Source organism: Lissotriton vulgaris, chromosome 6 (assembly GCF_964263255.1).
Source record: "Lissotriton vulgaris chromosome 6, aLisVul1.2, whole genome shotgun sequence".
Taxonomy (NCBI): domain Eukaryota; kingdom Metazoa; phylum Chordata; class Amphibia; order Caudata; family Salamandridae; genus Lissotriton; species Lissotriton vulgaris.
In genome coordinates, this window is record NC_141694.1 from 778399086 (window position 1) to 778418386 (window position 19301).

Here is a 19301-nt window from a genome sequence, read left to right on the forward strand (position 1 = left end):
GCTCCCGAAACTCCCGCAGTATCGGATATCGCCAGAGGGTGAGAAGGCACTGGTAGCAATCATTCAGTCTCTGGTAGATGCAGGAGTGGTTGAAGAGGTGGTTAGCAACGTCTGCAACAGCCCAATCCTACCTATTGTTAAGAAGCAAGGTGAAGGAGATGAGAAAGCGTACCGCTTCATCATCGACTTGCGAGAGATTAACAAAGTGGTTGTACCCCAATATCCTGTGGTCTCTGATATCACCACCATTCTGACCCTCATCCCGTCCACTGCCACCACCTTCACTGTTATCGACCTTAAGAACGCGTTTTTCTCTATCCCCATCCATCCAGACAGCCGTTACCTCTTCGGCTTCACTTTAAAATCCCGTTCGTACCGATTTTGTAGAGCTCCCCAGGGGTACACTGAAAGTCCCAGCATTTATAGCCAGGCCCTCAAAAGACAGCTGGATGCTTTCCAGCTACCAGAGGGAGTGGTGTTGATCCAATATGTCGATGATATCCTTTTGGCGGCTGACACCACCCCGCTTGCAACGACAGCCACCGTCCAACTCCTACACTTTCTTGCAGAGAATGGCCATAAGGTCTCCAAAAAGAAGTTACAGTTCTGTCAGCCACAGGTGACTTACCTAGGCCATCTTCTGTCCAAAGAAGGGAGGAAACTTACACCCGACCGAATCCAAACCATCCTAGATACCCCCATCCCGAAAACGCAAAAACAGGTCCGCTCTTTGGTTGGCCTAACCTCTTTTTGCAGACAGTGGTTGCCTAATTACAGCCTCATTGTGAAACCATTACTTGCCCTACTGACCAAAGATGTCCCCTCCCCGCTTCCTTGGACCGCTGAGTGTCAAGCCTCCTTTAAGGAATTACGGGATGCACTCTGCTCAGCGCCCGTCCTCGGAACGCCGGATTACTCCAAACCCTTCTCCCTCTTCACCCACGAAAGGGAGGGATGCGCATTGTCTGTCCTGACTCAATCAATTGGTCCTAAGCAGCGCCCTTGTGCCTACTTCTCCGCCACTCTTGATCCTGTAGCCAGAGCTTTGCCTGCCTGCCTTCGAGCAGTAGCCGCCGCTGCTGTCTCTATCCGTCAGAGCGAGGGAATTGTACTTTCCAACACTCTCACAGTGCTAGTACCCCATGCAGTTGACACCCTCTTGAACCAGACCAAAACCCAGCACCTGACTAGCGCACGACTGACAGGGTATGAACTGACGCTACTTGCACCCCACATCACACTAAAGAGATGCACGACTTTGAATCCTGCCACATTGTTACCCCTGCCTGAAAATGACCCCGGCATTCCTCCCATCCACGACTGTGTGACCCTCACGGACGAACAAACTAGGAGTAGGGTTGACTTCCGAGACACTGCTTTCCCTGACCCCGATGGAGAGCTATGGGTAGACGGCCCTTGCATCAAACTCCCAGATGGCACCACTTCAGCTGCCTATGCAGTAACGACAGCCCGAACAGTAGTTGAGACAGCCTGCATCACACAACGATCTGCCCAGGCAGCGGAGCTGATAGCCCTCACCCGAGCATGCATCATAGCCGCAGGGACCACCACGAACGTATATACGGACAGCCAGTATGCCTTCGGAGTGGTCCACCATTTTGGACTCCTGTGGAAGGAGAGGGGATTCCTGACGTCCCACGGTACCCCGATCCTCCACGGAGATCTGGTCTCCGCTCTGATTGAAGCAGTTCTCCTCCCCAAACGATTAGCGGTGATCAAATGTCAGGCACACAAAAAGGTGACAGACCTAGTTGGACAAGGGAATGCATTGGCCGACATCACTGCACGAACCACAGCCGAGAATAGGGCGGTGACACGCATGTACGTGACCAGGTCACAAGCAGAAACATGGAGTGACACAAGGATAATGATCAGAGACATACAATCGGCCAGCACCCCTCACGAGCTGACTAAGTGGGCAGGGGTGGGTTTGAAGGATGAGGAAGGCTGTTGGCGAACGAAGGATGCAAGCAAATGGATGCTGCCCGACTCATATCTGATTCCCATACTGACAATGGCCCACTCCCCCGCACACATAGGATCTGCACCCATGATCGAACTCATTTCCAAAGTCTGGCATAACGACAAAATCCCTGACTCAGCCAGACGCCTAGTTCAGCAGTGCCTTATCTGTCTGCAACACAACCCCGGGAAAGGAACTGTAGTGCCCCGGGGAGGGTTTGGGACCCCCAATCACCCCTTTGAGGTCCTTCAGATGGATTACATCCAACTAGAGAGATGCCAAAACCTGAAGTATGTACTAGTCATCGTATGTGCCTTCAGCAAATGGGTAGAAGCCTATCCAACCCGTGACAACACTGCCATGACTACTGCCAAAGTACTACTGAAGGAATTCTTCCCTCGCTATGGCCTTTGCCGAATTTTATGGAGCGACAATGGCCCCCACTTCATAGCTGAGGTTATCCAACTAATCCTGAAGGGGTTGGGGGTAAAGCAACGATTCCATGCGGTCTTCCACCCCCAATCCGCTGGTTTAGTGGAACGCCATAATGCCACACTGAAGCTGAAACTGGCAAAAATAGTGGCCACCACTGGACTTAACTGGCCGGATGCCCTCCCACTGGCTTTGTTATCAATGCGCTCCACTCCCACCAAGCACCATTTGACCCCCTACGAGGTCGTGTTCGGGCGGCCAATGAATCTCTGGACTGCTCCCAAACCGACCTCCATTCATGACGTCCCAGACGTCCTACTATCTGATTATTTGTGCAAGTTAACTAAAACGTTGTCTGTCATTCATCAACAGGTGCAGCAGGCCATCCCCGATGCTTCCAGGGGCCCCGGTCACGACATCCGACCGGGAGATTTCGTATTGATACGAAATTTCCAGCGAACCAAGAGTCTGGAACCTCGGTGGACGGGCCCCTGGCAAGTGCTGATCACCACCCGAACGGCACTCCGAGTGGAGGGGAAGAAGCACTGGCTGCACGCGCATCATTGCCGGAAGGTCTCTGCAAACCTGGCCACGACAGAAAACGTCAGCACCCAAGAAGAGCTCCTGAGCAAGGACCGACCGATATTGGACTGTTATCCAGATACTGAGGCACTCGAACTTGCAAAATTCTCTGATCCTACTGTGCCATCCAGAGAAGGGTATTTCCTGCGTCGAAAGGAGGGAGTCTCGGCTAAGTAGGCCACGGACTAAGTTAAAATCTCAGAACGGTGACCTACACACAATCAAGGGTTGCCGGGAGAGAAGCTAAACGAAGTCTGTGGTCCTGCCCACTACCGAGCCCCTTGAAGGTGATGGAAGCGCCAAATAAGAAGATGATGGAAGCGCCAGATAAGAAGATGATGGAAGCAACGGGAAATACCCAGTATAGAAATCCAAAGACTGACAACCTGCACAAATCAAAGACAATTGCACTCTTCATTGTCTTCCTCTTCTGCCTCCTCCTCATGACCTCCTTCTGGATTCTGGAGGAAAGCACACCGGCTCATGAGACATTGCTACCTACTGCACGGCCAACACCCCTGAAAGAGCATCACCTAATCTCTCTGTCGCCTCAGCTCCGAGAAAGGCGCAGGGAATTCTGGAACAATTCCTTCGTGCAACTGTTGCACCAACACAACCTTGCTGCAAATGCTACGAACTGTTGGATCTGCGGGTTGCTCCCGCACGCCACTGGACACTCCATCCCCTTCATCCCTTCACCCTTCTCAGTTCACGGCTCTTGCCTCGCCTGGTTGATCCTCATGCAAGAAAGCCACAGGGACAACGCCACCTCCAGCCGGACAGTGTCACACTTCTACTCTGGGTTCCGGCTGAATAAAACAGGAAAGACCCCAGCTGCCCTGTGTCCTGCGCTCGCAGGCGCCACCTTCATCAAAGACATTCCAGCCAAAGAAGGAGTCGAAGTACAGGTGCTCCACAATCCAGCCAGGACCACCTTCACTCATCTGCAAAAACAAACTTCCGCCACTCTAACTGTGGCCCTGTCTGTCATCAATGTCACAGGTCTCGTGTGTCTCGAAGGCCAGGGAACGCAACTGGTGGGTTACAGCGCCTGCCGAATCACCAGAACATTGGACTCAGCTGAACCCCCTTCTTTTGTTGCTTCTCCAAACATGTACTTTGTGTGTGGCACCAAGGCTTACACCTGGCTCCCGAGAGGTTGGAAGGGCACCTGTTACATTGCCTTCGTTCTTCCACCCACATATGTAGCCCCTGCCAACCACCACCGGCAGAGGCGTGCGGACGACCTTGGACAAGCCGACTCCACCGGAGCACAGTTCCTGGATGCAGCAAAGGGACTTGTTCCTCTGTGGGGCCCAATGGCAAACAGCCGTGCCATCCGACACCTGACCCAGGCAGTAGAAACAACGATCAACATCACGGCTGGCATCCTCGCCAACAACACTGCGGAACTTCAGGCGGTCCGCCTTGTGACCCTTCAAAATCGACTCGTCCTAGACGTGGTCCTAGCTGACCGAGGAGGAGCATGCCGCATCATCGGATCCAGCTGCTGCACCTACGTGCCAGACAACTCGCCTTCAGTCTACAAAGCCATCGAACACCTCCACAGACTTTCCTCGGAGGTTCACCAAGAACAGGAAGGATGGTCGCTTGGGAGCTGGTTTTGGGACACTCTGAAAAATTGGGGTTGGAAGTTCTTTTCCTTCATGCTGGTACCTGTTGTGATATTATGTGGGTGTTGCTTAGGTATCCAATGTCTGCCACCTTTGCTCGGCCTTGCTTCTAGCTGTATGTGCCCAAAGACTTTGGACTTCCGAAATGAGCACATGAGCCCCCTCTATGAAATAGAAATACGTGGCCTTATGGGGATAAATCCGAACTGACAAGTTGGCGAGACATGTTAAAAGGGAGGACTGTGGAATTTTAGTTTGCGACCTGAACATCATCTGCGCCAGCTTGTCACCTATGCACTACGTGCACGGCAGCCATTCTAGGTCACCTATGTACTACGTGCACGGCAGCCATTTTAGATATCATGGTCTCCCTGTCCACGATCGATCGCCAGCGCGCCCCTCTGACCCAGCAAGCCTCCTCCGCGCACCCTGGCTCCCCCTCCCTCCTCCTTATGAGCATGACCCTTCTGCATGACCCTGTCCTTGGGAGTCACGCCAGCGCCTGACCAACACCTCCTCTCCTCCCATGAATGCCCCTCTGTTGATAAACCTCCCCTCTACGCTGGATTGTCCACGCAGCATGAATACCACTCCATTGATGGCCCCTCACCCCGTGTCCGACTGTCCACACAGGTCCGAGGCCATCGCCTAAGCCGAGAGATATCATTTACTGCCCTTATTGTATGAGGTCGCTCTCCTTCAAAGGACCCTCTATTGATCCAGGCCTCCCCACCCCTGTGACATGATCAGGCGCACACATCCTAAGACTCGACGAAACACTCAGCTGCGCGATGACTCTCTCTCTTATCAGCAGGTTGAGGACCTCCATTGTGAAGGTATATGGGGGTGGGATTAAACACGAGGATTACGGGGATGTCCTTTTTCTTGCCTTACAAAGTTGTAATTGTAATAAAGGAAGGTCACATGCCATAAACCAGTGTATAAGAGGCCAGGCCTCCGAGAGGCTGTTAGAGCACCTCGAGACGATACCTTGTTGTCTGATCTGATGTGTTCTGCTCCGTCGGAATAAACTTCTGTTTCCTGCCTTCTGGTCTCCGGCGCCTGCCTCATTGCTTGGTAAATTTGAATGGTACAAGGGCGGTTAGCGCCGGGCAAAACTTGAGAAAGGTCCTAGCCCTACCTTTTTCTACAATACAGGGCGGCGGATTGGGCTTTTGCTTGGAACACGTCAATCGCAGGTGTGATAGCTTTAGATATACTCCCACCATGAATCTTTAAGATGGGCAATGAATTCTGTGTAAGTGTTAACCTGCTTTTGTCGAGTTGGTTCGCCCAAGACATTCTGCTATCCAGCCTAATGCCCAGATAGTCAAAAGACTCCACATATTCAAGTTTGTTATTATTTAGGACCAAGTTCTTCTTAAAGGATTTGGAGGGATTAATTGCCATATATTTCGTTTTGGATGAATTTATTTCTAACCCCTTCATTACACAATAACTATTAAATTTATTTATTAGATTTTGCAAGCCTTTCGGAGTTTGAGATATGAGGATGGTATCATCCGCGAATAGTAATGCAGTGACTGCCTCGCTGCACAATTTGGGCGAATCATGATTGCATTGAGCTAAGTAGTGGGGGATATCATTTACGAACAATGAAAAGAGGGTTGGTGCTAGAACGCACCCTTGTCTCACACCTCTTTTCACTGGAATGGATCGGGTGAGTTCTCCATTTCTACCCCACCTTACTTTAGCAAAGTTGTCTGTATGCAATTTTATAAGATTACCCAACAAATCGTCCGGGACGCCCATCTTTTTTAGGCACTCCCATAATAAGTGGCGGGGGACAAGATCGAACGCAGAGCGTAGGTCCATAAATGCAACATATATGCTACTCTTCTTAATATTAACATACTTCCAGCATATACACATAAATCTATACACTTGGTCCACAGTGCTAGTCTTGGATCTGAACCCTGCTTGATAATTAGATAGGATTTCAGAGTCATCAATCCATATTAAAAGCCGATTTAAAATGTGTCTAGCAAAAATTTTCTGTAAAATATCGATTAAACTAATCGGTCTATAGTTCCCTGGATTGTAACGATCCCCTTTTTTATAGATAGTTATAATTTCCGCACCTTTCCATGTTTCAGGGATCGGGGTGCCCAATAGAATTGAATTGCACAAGAAGTTTATATACGGGCTCCATACCTCCAAATTATGGGTGAACAAGTCGCCAGGTAACTTGTCCGGACCTGGAGCTTTCCCTGCCTTAACTGCTTTTATAGCACAGAGCGTTTCATTAATACTAAATTGTACCGGAGTTGTGCACTGAGTAAGAAACCCGGGGTCATTATATACACCAGAGGACCCTACTTGATCATACAAACCCACAAAATGGTCAAACCAAACCTTTTCATCCAGGAAGAAATCCCTATTGGAACAGCCTTTTTTGTTATTTTTGGCTATTAAATTCCAGAAAGTGCATTGATCATGTCTCCTAGCTGCACTCAAAAGGTCTTCCCAGTTTTGATCGTCCCATTCCCTTTTTGCATTAAACATAAGGGTTTTATAAGCTTTCCTACACTCTCTAACCCTCATCTGGTCTTTAGATTTCACTGCAGTTATTAGGTTCGATTTTGCTATACTGCATTGTTCGTTGTACCAGGGCGTTTCTAGTTCCAGTTGCCTATTTACATTAACTTTTTTAGTAGTACAACATTTACTCAGGAGGGGAGTTAGAGATTCCACTAGGTGATAATGCATTTCCAAAACCTCGTGGGATCCCAGCCTTATGTTTGCATATTGGGGGACGATATCTGAGAAGATGTTGTAAATTCCCATGAGTGTCTCTTCTTTTGCTAGAATGTGGGGCCATTTAATTGCCTTCCTATTGTTAGAAATAGCAACCTCAGCTACCCCGCTCTCATTTTCCATCTCGCAGTCTTGCATCAAAAAAGGGTCAGATAATAATCCTAACTGTAAGGGGAAGTGGTCACTTTCGGGTCTGTTCACAACCTTGAAGGCCAACAATAGGTACCAGAGGTTTATTGAAATTAACATAAAATCGATCAGGGATTTAGACAAACCTTTACTAAAAGTAAAATTGGCCGGTTTATCTGGGTTTAATCGACCATTACATGCCCGCAATCCATGCGATACAGTCAGTTCATAAATTTGCATAGCAGCTACTGAACATTTTACATGTTTTGTATTATCTAAGGGGGGGATGTCAAGCGCTCTATCTTCTATTTCTAGTAATTTTTCGAGCCCCACTATGGGTTCGAACTGGCAGTTGAAGTCCCCACCTATGTATATTTTGGAATCCGGCTCTATGTTAACTAAGTAAGAACTGAGTTGTTCAATAACCAATGATGCCTTATTTCGTGGGGAGGGTCTATTATAAACATTTATCATATATACATCTCCCATATTTTTCGTGGTTATCTTAACACCTAGTAAGTCTTTAGAGGGAAAATACAGTGGTGATACAACAACGTCCAGGGAGATACTTGTCCATATTATTAGACCCCCAGAGGGTCTACCTCTTAATGATGGAATTGCCCCCTTGAAGAACGTTTTGAAGCCAAGTCTGTGTATAATATTGGTGGCCCATGTTTCCTGCATAAGTATGATGTCATGCTCCTCGATGAAGGAGCTCCAGTTTCTGTCGCACAGGTTCCTGGACAACCCAGCAATGTTCCATGATAAGATCTTTAAGTCACGCTTTGGCTTACAGGGTTCGAGGCCGATGGGTTCTCGATCAATTAAGTGGCTTGTAGCCGAGAGATGGCTCTCCTTGGGGACCTCCGGGATTGTCAGTGCGACTGCCTGAGACCAATGAACTTGGTTGTGCAAGGGACGTGGAAGGGAACCGTGGCCCCCAGTGCTGCCTTCAACGATTGCGGCTTTCCCTACCTGCAGATCCTTATAGAATGGGTGGGCAGGCGGACCTTTGGGTGCAACCTCTTTGTTTGTTTGTCAGTAACCCCACCATGACCAGTTCTTATCTGACCCTACGATTAACGGTGGTATTCTTTCAAGTGGTGTCGGAGGGTCAAAAAAGGAATATTTGTTAGTCGTCATCCCATGTTGAAGTGGAACTCTGCTAATCTGTTCCCCTTGCATCGGGTAGAAATAACTAAGGTCGCAGGTCCCAATTCCTCTATTGTTACTGCATGGCTGTTGGCTATAGACAAGTTGGGCAACAGAGGGATCTTTAAAGTTCACCAGGATACAATCTCCTTCAATGTCTTTTAATCTTGTTCCCACCCAACTGACTCTTCGGACGTGGATAACCTGGCAGTTTACTGTGTAGGGCAGAGGTCTATTTTCTTTTAGCCAATATAAGGTCTTGTTTTTTAGCTCGTCGTATGACTCCCTTTTATTTGGTTTTAATTGTGGAACCCCAGTGAGAACTACCACATACGGTTGGCATCCTGGTGGAAGATGTGCATTGTAAGCCCTTTTGGGCTTATGCGGGACAGTGCTACAGTCAGATGTTTGGGCATTGATGTTATTGCAAGTGGCTGCAGCTTGCGTTCCCTTTGTTGGATTAACAGGTGCCTTAGTTTCCAGGGTGGTAGACTTTGATGTTTGTTTAGTTTTACGTGGAGCCGGTTTTGGTGGATCAGCCGGTTTCGGTCTATTACTGGTTATTGAGTTTTTCGGGGACTCCATACCTGGTCCTTCCTGCACAGTATTTGACCTACTCGAGGCCACCTGCTTTTTTGAGTTCATAGCCCTGTCTTTCATAGCTGGACCAGGTTGATGTGCTGGTCTGGGTGACATTGGACTTTTTTCCGATCTTACAGATTCTTGATCAATCTTTGAGTGAAGTTTTACCAGCGTTTTCAGGGCGAAAAAATTATCCAAAGATGTTTGTTCGAATTTGTCCAAACGGTCCATTAGCCTTTCCAGTTTTACTGTTACTGGCTGTAGTAGTGATGTCATGAGTGAAAGAATTTCTTCCATCAGCTTCCCTGATGCCGGTTTTTCTACAGAGTTGTTGGCTGATTCTATAGTAACAACTGTGTCAGCATGATCTCTTGTTTTATTATGCTCCATGGATTCTCCATGCTCATTCCCGTTGTTCATGAGATGGTTTGCTACTTTTTGGCTCTGGTCACCTACATTCATGAAGTTCTTACGTATTCTTTTTAGGGTTTTTAATCTATACGCTTTACGAGGGGTGACCGATCTTTTCCTTTTAGCAGCTGTTCGCCCTGTCATCTTAGGAGGTGATTTGAGGGGGTGGACTGAGGGAGCGTCATGTATCATTACTAAGGGTAAGGACAATGGTACTGAGGTTTGAGTGTTGTTTGTTTGAACGTTCGTAGGAGATTTTTGTAGGGGAGCCTGGTCAGATGTGATTTCATAAAAGTCACTAGCCCGTCGTGTGTCGATGACACATGGTTGTGTATCACTAGGAATGGCAGCAGTGTTAGAGTCGGCTGGTATGAGGCTATTTGAGGGTGATTTAGCCTGTGCGAGGGGCCCCATAGAGGATCGTTTATGAGCCAGGTATTCCCGTGACAGTCTGCGTTCTGCTAGTATGATCTCCTTTTCTACCACTGATACCGCACGGGTTATGAAATTGTCCATAGTCCCTAACGTGGTGTTTCCCCCCTTTCGTGAGCATCTGCCTGAGCGTGTTGCCATTGGTGAAAATGCAGACATGAGCAACTCGTTTTATAATGGACAGAAGGCTTACCGGAGTTGTTAGGGGGGTGGCCCGTCCCGGCCCCTGCTGGCCCCGGACGGCCCCAGACGGCCCGCCCTTTGCCCGGGCTTCGCCCGGCGTCCCGCTTGCGTCCCGCAAGACGGGCTCTCGCTTGATGATGTAGGCGAGGCGGTGGTGGGCGGGGCACTCAGGGGGGCGCTGACCAGATGTCAGGTGGTCACGCAGGGACTCCTGGGATAGTGAGTCCCTGCCGCGCTACCCCTGTAGCCTCCTTAGGTGTTTGCTTCCCACGATGTTACCTCGGGCAGCAGGCAGGATCCACACTGGATAGGGTTGGCGGGACCACCCACAAAGACAAGGCGGCGAGCAGTGGATTAATGGCTCCAAAGGACAGGAAAGTTCCACAGCGTCTCTGGCGTTTCCGTGGGACACACAGAGTAGGTGGGTCCGCTTCCTTAAATCAAACTGCCGGTGGTGGGCGGGGCACTCAGGGGGGCGCTGACCAGATGTCAGGTGGTCACGCAGGGACTCCTGGGATAGTGAGTCCCTGCCGTGCTACCCCTGCAGCCTCCTTAGGTGTTTGCTTCCCACGATGTTACCTCGGGCAGCAGGCAGGATCCACACTGGATAGGGTTGGTGGGACCACCCACAAAGACAAGGCGGCGAGCAGTGGATTAATGGCTCCAAAGGACAGGAAAGTTCCACAGCGTCTCTGGCGTTTCCAGCAGGTATAATAAAACAAAAGGCTCCTGGAAGGTTCCAGTCAATACTGTTGCGAGCGGCTCCCGCAAAGCGGGGGGCGTGAGCAGTTTTATGGCAGCAGGTAGGAGGTGGATGCAGGCGGGGAGTGACGGGAAGAGGACCAGCTGGGGCCGATTTGGGAACGCAACGCTCACTGGTCCTCGCAGTCCCCCGGAGCCGCCCCGTCTCAGAATGCGGCAAGGTCCGTAAAAGTAATCAGCTTAATCCAGCAGGTATAATAAAACAAAAGGCTCCAGGAAGGTTCCAGTCAATACTGCTGCGAGCTCAGTACATATACATAAATGCAGTGGTGGCTGGTGACATTTGAAAGTGGTGTGGCATAAACTGCTAATCAAACTGCACCGTAGCGAGTGAGCGTAGCGAGCAGCCCGAACCCCCTAAGGCGGGTTCGTGGGGATTGCCCCCTAGAAAATTTTGAAAAAATAGTGGGAAAATGGTGCATTTTCAAGCAAATATGAGAAAGCAGGAAGGTTAATAAAGCAATTGTGAAAGTGCAGGTATTACATTATTAAAGAGCTCTTTTGTGTGTAAGACTCTTTTGTGTGGTATTTATCGACCGGCAGGCTCCGACCGCAGCGTACCAGCTTCCAAAGGAGCCAAGATTAGTTTCTGGAAGGGGCATTTCAATATTTGTGTGTGTGTGCACGCTCTCTATGCACATTCTAAGCTCGCTTGGCTTTTCCTACCAGTCCTGGAAGCCCAGCAGCTAGAGGAACACAGCCGGACCGGACAGGGCCGAGAACTGAAGCACTTTCTAACAGTACTGCTTTCTAATGTTGGTTTATCTTGATCAGTGCTGTGACGTACTTTAAAACCATGTGGCAGACTCGTATTCTCACCGAACTGCCACACACAGTGGTCCTTCCTCTGGGTGGCTGCTGTAAAGAGCTAGTCACTGCATAAAGTGGCTCACGGGGAAGCTGCAGGGAAGAGAGGGCCGTGGAAGGAATAATCCAGGTAGAAATAACTCCATTTGTGTTAAATAAAATAATAGGCACTGGTTATTCATGTGACACTCATTGCCACAGCTCAACAGTTTGCAGCTGTAATTCCATGTAAATCAAATTATTAATTATTAGCCAGAATCAATAATAGTCATTGTTTTCACCTTTTAAGGACAAACGTGAACGTCCGTGCTGAACCTCCGAGCTTCAGTCCAACATTCAGGAGGTAAAACAAAGTTTCTTCCACTGGCATTTATCTGATAAAGCTTTCTTACCAACTGCAGAATAACTCATCCAGCACAACACACTACCTGAATAATAATGTCAGATTCATTGATAGGCCCCAAATGCAACAATCACACCTACCAAAAGCATGCCCCAAGAGGTGGATAAGAGGTGGGTGTCCAGCCTAGGCCCACGGAGGCAGATTAATGCCTTGTTTCCAGGACAACCACTGACTTTGTAAATGAGTTCCTTTAAGATTCGTTCTATGTGAAAGAATGTTAAGTGGATTTACTGAAAACTGCCATGATGCTGGCTGTCCACGTCCTACGCTGGTGGCTCTAACCACTCCCCCACACAGAACAAAATGCATGCATATTTTTTATATACCTTAAAACCCCTCACATTTCACAACATAGTCCAAAGTAAGATGCACTCACAAAACATTGAATTCAGTACCAACCAAAGAGATCTATTCAGAACAAGTTATTCTCCATTACCAGACCTGACCCAGCTGGGTTTCATTTTATCGGGTGCGATAAATATTTGCCCAGACACTGAGTCACTCATAATGAAGGCCTAAGATTTGTGCAGGTCCAAACAACTAAATAGCCGCTAGTAGAACGTTGGAGTAACACCCATAGGGAAAGAGGACAGGGGATGCATCAGTGTATGGGATATAAGGGTGCCCTTTTACTGTTGAACAACAGGGGGGCTTGCCCCAAGAGCCTGCCACTCGAGCTAGAGAGCTGGGAGATGAGAGAAGGAGGTGAAAGAATAAAAAAAAGGGGATAGGGAAGTGGAGAGATGGTGGGTGAGGGGAGAGAGAGTTGAGGAGAGCGGCAGTGGAGGAAGAAAGGTCTAAATACTCCTGCTGAAAACTGTCCTGAGAGAGGTGGTGTGCTAGTGGAGTAGAAGAGGGGTGTAGGAAGAGTAGTAGGCTTAACTGGGGAGTGACGGCTGTATCGTAGGAGTAGGCCAAAAGTAGTAGGGATAAGTGAGGAGTGACTATTGTAGTAGGAGTAAGGCATGAGTAGTTGCTACAGGTGAGTAGTAACAGTAAGGCAGTCTGAGTGGGACAGGATGAGTAAGCTTAGGATTTGAGGGAGAGAACAGAGAGTAAGAGACAAGAAGTCAAGGCGGTAGGAATGAAACTGCAGAGAAGAGCACAGGCTGTCTTAGTTGTGAGTGGAGGAGGACAGCGGGCGTAGGCGTAGCCGTAGACTGTGAGGAGGTGTAGAGAGAGGTGAAAGAAGAAAATGAGTCTAAAATTACCATGCAGCATTACAGCTTTCAAACGTAAGAGAACTTTGCATTCATTCAGTCTCCTTCATAATGATACACGGTTGTGACTTAGATTTAGGCCTGTAGAACTAACTTTTACCATTTACATATGTCACTAGCTTAGAGCTAGCATTTACACCTAATGCCATTCAAAGTTAGTGAAATACGGGGTGTTTTATATTTTTACTTACATCTCAGTCACATGATCGTGAATGGAAGATTATCGCTGAAGAGCAAGAGGCACCTGAGGGGAGGTACACGGAGGGAATAGGTAAAACCAGAAGGTCATGATGGAATCCCTCTATCGCCTTCGACCAGACATAAACCTCAGGGAGCAGCCGCTGCCTCTCCCTTTGCATAGATCTAAGTGAGCACATACAGTTTGTGGTGACTGGTGCGACGTAGCATACTGTCAATTGATTCCTCCTAAGCCCCCTCCCAGTGGTGTAGCCCCGAACCAAGCCTGGAACAGTAACTGAGTTAACTCCAGTGATTGAATGACGGGAGGGAGGTGGGAAGTAAGCATGAGCGGAAAATCCGTTACGCTCGCGGATTTTGCGGATTTTCGGTAAAATCATCCACGAACGCTCGCGAATTTACCGAAAATCCGCAAATTCGCACGCAGCAGATTTTTTTTTTGTTTGCGGTGTAAGTTCGCAATTGCGAACATGTAGGTGCGGTGGGCAGCAACAATCTCGCACTCGCGAAATTACAAAAATTGCAATTCTGCACAAGAAATCTACTAGCAAGCAGCATAGACCTTCTGAAAATGATGATTTTTATCAGAATAACTCCTCAGGTTGACATTTGCCTGCACTTTTTTGGATTTGATGCCTTTTGATCTTCTTTGGATAACTTTTGGATTAGAAATCAACTTTCTCATATAAGCTTGGTGGGGCATTACAGTTGCTGTAATGCTGTTCTGCAGAAAAACGAGTTTTGCAAAAGTGAAAGCAGGTTCAAAAGTTCAAACTCATCATTAGTAACCGTTCCCTGTAGTGCTTCCTGACAAGGGCCCCTCCAGAGTTCAGTTGCTAGTTGCAACAATTGTATGACCCTGCTCTGACCCTCACAGCAGGCTCATAGAATAGCTACAAGTAGGCCACAAAGGTCCTGGAAAAATTTTTTGCACTGCAACAGAAAGCAAATTACAGATAAGGAAGCAGGTGCCAGACTGGAATTTTAAAACAGTGACACATTAATAAATCAACCCCAAATTAATTCATGTCAGTTGAAGCAGGCAGGTGTGCTTGCTTTTTCCCCCCATAATCTACAGTGATGATGAACCAGAGGGTGGCATTGATGTACCAGAGGGTGGCATGGGTGAAACAGAGGGTGGCAGGGGTGAAACAGAGGGTGCTGGGAACCTGTGATGATGAACCAGACGTAGAAACAACATAATCGTGACCGTTGCGAGCCGACATGTAAGTTCGCAATTGCGAACTGTTACAAAACCCTCGCGAACTGTCAGAAATCCTTGCGAACTGGCAGAAATCCTTGCGAACACAAAAAAAATCCGCATATTCGCGAGAATTTGCGGATTTTGCGGATTGCGAGTTCGCAAATTCGCAAAATTCGCGAACGCCAGATTTGCAAAATTCGCCCATGCTTAGTGGGAAGGCCTCCACCCCTGTCCAAAAGTTGCACCAAGACAGCAGGTATTGTGGTGAACACCATCACCCGGTTCCCTTCTAAATGCAGATCAGCTCCAGATGCACTCTCCCTGAAATGGGAAAAAAAGGCAGGAACTGCTGCCTCCTGCTTACACCAAACCATGGCCATAGGTTATGTTAGGTGCATTGATAATAACGTTACGTAACATAAATAAACTCAATGATGGATTAGTCAAAAACGTACGTGAGTGGGGGGACGCGGTCCGGTCGTGCTACTCGATAGCAAAGCAGGCTGCTTAAGCAGGTCCAGGCAGGTGGTCTGACACCGACCTAGGCACCAATTCATACACACACGCAGTACTGGTCACGAGTCCGACAACAACTCAGTCACGCACCCACTGACTCTCATTCCAGCACGCGCAGTGACGTCGTTTCTGTTTTATTACCGCCTGCTATGTGAATATACTCAGAGGATTACAGATGTTAATGGATTGAACTGCAGGACAAATACCGCTGAGGTTAACATCTATCGCCAACGGTATTCTTTTCGCCAGTTTTCTAGTAATGCAAAGTTTGCATTATTAGAAAACTGCAAAGGCGTAATGGCAAGGAATTATGATTTTAACACGTTGTGTCTGAGGCCAGGGGGGGGTGTGTATCCTCACCTATGAAGTTATGTCTACAGTTAGCGGCATTTGTAGGGAGTTCCCGTTATTTAAGCAGTTGTATCTGTATGGTGTTGTACCTGAATTGGGCGTTACATGCAGGGATTTTTAAAAGTAATTATGTCTGCAAAGAGTTATTCCAGCAGGGGTGTGTGTCAGACATGTCAGCGAGACGTTGTGCCCTTGTGACATGTTTGCACGTGGAGTTGCACCTGCAGGGAGTAGTGTTCTAAGGGATGTATGCCCCCAGGGTCTTGCATCTTGCTGAGATGTGTGCTTGCAAGCAGCAGTTTCCGCAGCGAAATGTGTCTGCATTAAATTTGGGGTTCGGGGATGTATTCGTGCAGAGAGTTGTGTCTGAAGGGAGCTGTGTCTGAAGGGAGTGTGTCTGCAAGGATGACGTTCTCCATTTACTTGTGCGCGCATGAATTTTTTCTGCAGGGAGGTGTGTCTGAAGAGCGTTGAGTGTGCAGGGAGGTTTGCCAAACTATACGCTTGGCAATGCTCTTCCACTAATGAAACGTGTTGCACATTTATGATTGCTGTGACGTTTTTTGTGTTTTTTTTCCTTTGGATGGAAATGTATGTATTGTATATTTCTTTTTGATCATAAAAACCATTAAATAATTTTTTTTAAAAAAGCTTTAGCATGGGCAAATGCATCTAGAAACTAGCTGTGTATGCTGATGACGTTATGATCAGTCACAGCAATATGACCTGACCCTTCCTTACCTGCCCCGATGACAGAAAAATCTGGAGATGTAAGGTAAGGTTTATGGCTTTCACATTTGCCTTGACAAATCCCAGGTTTTAAATCTTAGGCTCCCTTGAGATCGGGTAGCAAAACGTTATCTCTATTGTCTATGTAGCAATGTAGATTGCCCTATTTCCCTTGTTTTTAGGAGAGCCTAATCAAAAAACTCAATTCACACTTACAGACTTGGCGCTTGGGAGACTTGTTATGGTTGTTGGTCCATTTTGCATGCGTTCCACTGCTGATGCAGCCTGCGTAGGCAACATGGCCCATCTAAGCATACAGACTCAATCAACGTCAAGTACAAATCGTCGTGCTGGTGTCATTGTGCGGGACCACAGTGCAACTGCATCCTACCACAAATGTTTACCGAATCCACAGCTGGTGGAGTGTCATAGTGGCAGGTCACAGGAGCATGTGTCTTACACTGGCTGCGTGAAGACTTGATAGTTCTGGGGTGCCTTAGCACAGCTTCTTCCCCTGCTCCTACACAATGCTGATATGAAGCGGGGGTGGTAGGGTTAGCAAGAGCAGTTTAATGGCACCAGTCAGTCATGGAGCACCTGTCGAACAGACCTTTTTAAGTCTGACGTCTGCTCCACACTCCAGAATGATCACACCTCAGGCATGTGCACAGTAAGATGCCCCAGGTCAAGGTGTATTCAGATTATCTGTCTCCCCTGCCCTTACTCTTGCTGTCAGCTTTGCATTCTTTTGTAAAGAATTGATATATATGATATGCCCCAAACCCCACTTTGCATAGAAATGTACACAAATCATATATTTTTCAGTAAACGTTACTAAGCAGGTTGTCCGCAGGGCACACAGTCGGCAGACGTATGTACTCCAAAGAGATGCCTTAACACGCATAACTTAATAACAAGGTTCTACATCTGGAATCTACTGTTCTAGGCAGGGAAATTGACACATTGGGTGCTTTCTTTCTCATCAATGTACTAACCTACTTAAGCCTTTTTCTGTTTATAAATATAGGTTATGTAACATAACTTTTAGAAGGTGCAAACATATCACTCACAGGTGCCTCACTCCTCAAAGCCATTAGAAAGTCTTTATCCTTTTGTCAAGGAGAGCTGATTGGAGGTCTTCCTCATTTCCAAAGGGAGAGCATTGCAAAGGGTGCCAGCAGAGAAAAGGCTCTTCCACCCCTAATCTCTCCGAAAATTGGGAATTTTCATGTGATTGGGAAAAAACATGTCTTAATCCGATTTTGTGAATCAGCAATTTGGATTTAGAACTATAAATTAAGCTTTTTGCACTTTTCAGCGTGCGCAATGATTTTTGTGATTTATACCCCTTTTTACTTGGGGGGCAAAGGTGCAAGCAATGGGGGAACAGGCACAGCTCCTCGTGGTTAGGCCTAACCATGAACAGGGCATGTTTTCAGCCTAGTCCATTTTCAGTCGCCCATTGTGTAGATTCCACAGCATCCTAAGACCCGTCCTTTCCTGACCGAATCCAGTAGAACCCCTAGACTGGAGAGGCTCACACGCCTGACCCTGTGTCCTCTCCCCCATCCCTCCCCCAGTCACTCCTCTTCTGCACACAGTGGAGTATTTCCTCATCTGCCTATGAGACGAGCAGATCACCCGCCGGAGAAAGAGTGAAGGGAAAACGATGGATGGATTGGGATAGACACAGCCTGGAAGATGCTGACGCTCCTTGCTTGCATCTGTCTTTCATCATTAATCCGTCCCATCAATCATGCCTGTGAGTCATTTCCATGGAAGTCAATTAGTGAAGAGCTGCCACGTGCAACAGAACACAGTGCTTAATGCCTCTCTGACACTGCGAGTGAGGCCTTCAGATGTCTGAGAGGGATCGTTCCCTGTACAGACTTCTCATTCTCGGTGCCTCAAGAAGCGTCCCCATCCCCTCCGAGCCGATGTCATTTTCTTTGTGTGCAGGGAGTTAGGCGTGTGGTGGAGAGACACCTGTCTACCTGCAGCAGTGTTTGCACCGAGTCATGTCTACACAGAGTTTCGACTCGAGGTTGTGTGAAATGTCACGCCCACACGGACCTGTCATGTCACCTTAGGCTTAGGGAGATTGGGGAGAAGATCACCCTACCTTGTTGTCGCTGAGGTTCTGCAGCACTTCCTTCCCTCCCGAGGTCCTGATCTTGATGCCAGCGACACCGTTGCCGGTGGGTGACTGAGGCGTTCCCGCTAATGGCCAATCACCGACGACATTAACCATCCTGCTGCAGCAGCCAATCCTGGCGCAGCGTTAGCAGCGCCACTGCACCAGGATTGGCTAAGAGCAGACTGCTTTCTGCCCATTTTGAGACCCGGGGCCCCGGGTCCATGCCTATGTCTAGTAGTTGTTGTAGAGGGGGGGTGTCTAAACTGTGCGCATGCGCGGGCCAGTCTAAATCTGGACTACTCCGGCATGCGCAGTTACTAGTGTCTCAGTCACCCCTCTGCCTGTGCGCTGCCTGCCTGTCACTCTGCCGCAGTCCCGCCCCCCACGGCCCACTTCCTATGGATGCCCGATCCTGTCGGGCTTCTCCCAGGGCCTTAGTGCGCTCGGCTTCCAATTCATTTTTTAATTTTAAATAAAATACTTGACTTATTTATTCTGTTGGCAGTGCGGTCGGCCATGCTAGTGGGGCAACGCCCCCAATGGACGCACCGCCTATACAAGGTTGTTCAAGTAAACATAAGAAATTTAAATAATTAAAGTAGTCACCGTTGTCTTATTGAATAACAGTTCCTTCAAGTAGTTGTTGAATATTATTGGTTTCAGTTATGTGGTGTA

At 48.1% G+C, this 19301-nt stretch overlaps 1 protein-coding gene across 1 annotated transcript in view; it reads left to right on the top strand.

The window, feature by feature from the left end:
* The window catches only part of LOC147707980 (amine sulfotransferase-like), a 357336-nt gene that overhangs the window by 21116 nt on the left and 316919 nt on the right, over window positions 1–19301 (top strand). The gene's annotated exons all lie outside the window — the stretch shown is intronic.